Raw genomic sequence first — 4,545 nt, 5'->3', positions numbered from 1 at the left:
TATAGTCTACCTATGTGTTATTCCAGTGTGAAGAGAGAACGCTGTGAACAGATCATGCTTTGGAACTTGTGAGAAGCAGAAACCAAACTAGCAGAAATTCCCAGAAAGCCCTGTGTACTCACCCTCGTGAAATCTGAAGATCCTTCATATGTCAAAGGCAGATGTATCCAACAGTTGGATTGGAAGAACAAAACATGAATGACCAGTTCAGACACTATTAGAGTACCAACACCTTGAAAAGTACAAACAGGAAGACAACATGTTATCTTTATTAGGAAATAAGTGCGGAAAAGAAACAGTTTCAACAGGGCAATTTACATTAGGGCTTTTCTTGCATTTCACCATTAGCAGTTGGAATGTCACATGATTACCCAGCTTCAGACAATCACTTCACTCCTTTGCTTGTCCACGACTGATTTTGTAGACATGGCAGCGAAAGTTATTCTTTGACAGAGATATAATTGCTCACATTGAACAGACAAAGAATAGTTCATGACTGTCTGAAAGAGGAGGGGGGAAGTACGTCAGGTGATCTTTTTGACTGGTCTAGCACTGCACTCTACTGGTTTAAAAAGGCAAGGACATGTCTCAAGATTGGATTCCCTTATTTGAGTTTTATAGAACTGAATAACAAAACAGGAATAACCCTGTTAGACAAGTATTTTAAATCAAAGGCTCAGCATGAAGGTAAACCATTTTTTCCAATGTTTCCCCCTTTTAATTCTCATTGTATATTATATTGTATTCTCTATCAAGTGTTTGACCTCGTTTCCTAGTTAGTATGTACATAACTCGAAGACCTATGCAGTTCTGTGTAGATGCATAGTGCCATGCGTATGTGCAGTCTAGTTTACTAGTGCAGCATCAATCGTCAACATAATGCATTACCACTTCAGTGTAAGTGGATATGGAGCGAAATACCTATAATGCATGTTATGGATTAATTGCTGTACATGTCTTTGGTGCATTTTCTTTCTCTCTCTCTCTCAGCAGTTTACATTGGTTTCATTGACCATCAAGGATATATTAAAGCGTCTCAAAATAATATTCCTCACATTTCCAGTTTACCTGAACCAGACTAGGGTTATATGACAATACATGTGAGTACCCTGTATACTGGCTACATGACCAACCTAGCTGATCATAATACCATGGTCTCATCTTTGTATCTGTGCCATGATACTGTCTGTGACAGCATGGACAGTGCCACTGAGGCAATCTCCATTTTGAAGTAGTCCATTTTCTTCTTTATGATTGGCTGATCCCTCCTGATGATCTGGTTGGACTTGACTCCAACAGTGTTACAAGGAAGGATCAGCCGATGAAGTTGGAAGTCCCACCCAGTTGACTATGTCAGAGCGCAAGAGGCGAAGTAACAGGGATAACTGGGCCTAAAATCTGTGTTCTCCAGCAGGTGGTGTTTTTTTTTTTTTTTTTTCCAGCTCACCAAGCGAGAAGTTTTTGTTTGTAGGTCAATGAGAGGCTTATTTGCTATGTGTGGCTTATTTGATCGAATAGAAGCTTCACAATGCTTAGGTTGTTACGAGTGTATTGATATAAGTAGGACGTGACATCCTGACAACTTTTGAGAAAAAAACACTTTGGCCTAGATTCAAGTCAGTATGTGACATCCATCCATGTCTGAGGACGTTGGGAGATGCGAAACCGGCCACTGGGGGCAACAGTGAGCGCTGTTAACTTAAAATATGTTTCAGAGTATGGTGGATGGGTGTAAGCATCTGCCTCTGATTTTGAAGGATGCATGTTCAAAACCAGCAATAGAAAGTTTTTTTTTAGATTTTTGTTTTAAGCCTATCCCAAACCTTAACCCTTACCTTAACCATTCAGCGTTAATGCCTAAACTTAAAAATCATGAAACTAAATAACGATTTCTGTCATCCTGACTTAGGTTTAAGTTACATCTTGCTTTCCAGTGTTTAAACTTGTGAACAAAGGATTTATGTTAATGCGACTCCGTGCAGCCAATGACAATGTCTGCTTTTGGTATAATGTTGGGAGCCACTTGTGGATTTGACAGCTCTAACACAGTCCCACCTCAGACACATCAAAACAACCCTTATGCACAGGGGCGCAACTATGGTTTTAGAAGCGGGGGGGACGTTTATTATTATTTTTTAAAGATTGTAATCCAGTCAGAAACACTCCAAACAGCTTACCCGACGCTCATAGGCGTCTGCATGTTCCTAAAGCACACAGTTGCCTAATTTTTGTATCACATTCCAATGATAAAACTGGGTTTGGACAAAAATGCAATTTCAGAATTTGTGAAAGTTACGCCCCTGGCTATGCGGATGTCAGCAAAAGCGGATCTAATTGAATAGAGCCCTTTATATTGGAGCGCCCTTTATATTGGAGCGCATCTCCCCTCTTATTGGCTAGAATGGTCCCACCTGATCTTGCCTCGTCCTGACTGCCTTCCATTTTTTAAGACATGTTTTTTTCATTTTTAGCGCGGCCACTTTAGAATCTGGTCAATATAATGGAGAATCTGTGACTACATTAAAATGGTGGAAGCCCTCGATGCCGCTATCCATGCCTTTTGGGCATTAGATGCCTCTAACATTCTCTATGGATGCAACCTGTTGTCAATGTTTCTAGCCCCGTTAATACTGGGTGCTAACATGCATCCTTTGTCCTGATTGTACCCACATTTGTAGACAGGCGTAGACCACATGGAGGTTGTCAGGCATGCATTGTGTCTGGATATTTTACAAGTGTAGATGAAACTGGACAGACAAACCATTATTTTAATGTTAGCGCAAAGGATTCTGTTTCAGTGGTTGTCCTGCAGTCTGACAGCTGAGGACAGTGGTCATGTCCCCTCTGGAGCCATCTAATCCTAAAGCCACCTCCCATCTAGAGCCCTCTGCTCCTGCAATCTACAGCCACCTCCCCTCTGGAGCACTCTCCTCTTGCAGTCTACAGAAACCTCCCCTTTGGAGCACTCTTCTCTTGCAGTACAGAAACCTCCCCTTTGGAGCACTCTCCTCCTGCAGTCTACAGAAACCTCCCCTTTGAAGCCCTCTCCTCCTGCAGTCACCTCCCATCTGGAGCCATCTCCTCCAGCAGTCAACTCCCCTCTGGAACCCTCTCCTCCAGCAGTCAGCTCAGCTCTTGAGCCATGTCCTTCTGCAGTCATCTCCCTTCTGGAGCACTCTACTCCTGCAGCACAGCCTCAACTAGACCAAAAACAATAATTAGTGAATCTTTTACCTCTGCATATCATTAGTTCCCTAACGAAGGACATCCAGATCAATGATTGGAAATGACAAGATCATAAATAAATTAGTCCCACCGATACGTGTGCCACACCAATCAATGGCCCATGTTAAATGCTTATTAGAGGAGGAGGGATGGAGTGGGTGTGGAGGATGGGATGGGTTGGAGGGGACAGGGATAAGGCTGAGGCTGGAGGGGAGATGGGATATATATATAAAGATATTGGTCTGTGGGTTAAACTGTAGGACATTGTATGTGATTGGCCTTATTCCTGTGGTAGTTTCAGAAAGGTTTGGCAATGGCAGAACTGTAAATATCATGTTGGACTGTGAAGATTAGACTGATGTTCCACACCAGCAGGTGTCAGTGTTGTCTGTAGAATAGGTTGCCGTGACAAAGCCTACTAACACCACTTATAACACACTGTCGTTGATTGCTCCTTTTCTACAATTTTGTATTGTGCTGTCAGGCCATTATAATCTCTCAACTAAGAGAAATGAGTGTGTCAATTAATTTCGACTGAAAGTGCCTATTGTCATCTAACAAAGGTTGGACCTGGCTGGAAGTAAACACTTTTTAAAGTCGATTTGCAGAATGATAATGAGAACTCTTGTCTTTCATTGTTCCTTTCCCCACGTACTTTATAATGGTAAAGTTTCCAGTCCTGCTGGTGTTAGTCAGGGCGTCAGCGGGGTCATGGTAATACTAATACTATCTCTGTTATAGCCCCTCATCTCAATGTAACACATTTGTCAGGACATACACGATGACAACACCCCCCAAATGTCTCTCTGACGGGCAGGAGGTGAACAGGGGTATAATGCCAACACAGAGGACATGATTGGATGTCACTGCACCGGTCAAGCACAAAGGCTCATCTTGCGTGGTCCGATGGACACTTATTTAACAGGACATCACAGTCAGGATGGCCATTGGTCAGATGCCCTAATGGGAGTCAGGATGGTCAAGACAGATGCCCTAATGGGATCAGACACAGTTTTTCAACTGTGGACAAAAGAGCATTCCGTGTGGAAACAACCTTAAAGCTGGGGGGTATGCCTTTGAACTGCCCTGTAAGTGTTAGCAGTAAGTAGAAAGACCCTTCCTCTCCTCCTTTTTGGCCTGTTTCCCTCCTGTAATGTTTGGGTGTGTGTGCTTGTGTAGAGGGAAGGCCTTGTTTATAATGGTGCATCTTAGCTAATTTCGGTAATGTGATCCAGCTCCCATTGGCTGACAGTTTAATGACTATTATTTGTGTCACCATCTCTCATAAAGCATTGGCTGTAAATGGCAGTGTGCAGGAAA

This window comes from Salmo salar, chromosome ssa11 (assembly GCF_905237065.1).
Source record: "Salmo salar chromosome ssa11, Ssal_v3.1, whole genome shotgun sequence".
In the NCBI taxonomy this organism is placed as follows: Eukaryota; Metazoa; Chordata; class Actinopteri; order Salmoniformes; family Salmonidae; genus Salmo; species Salmo salar.
Note: the sequence above shows the minus strand (reverse complement) of the source record.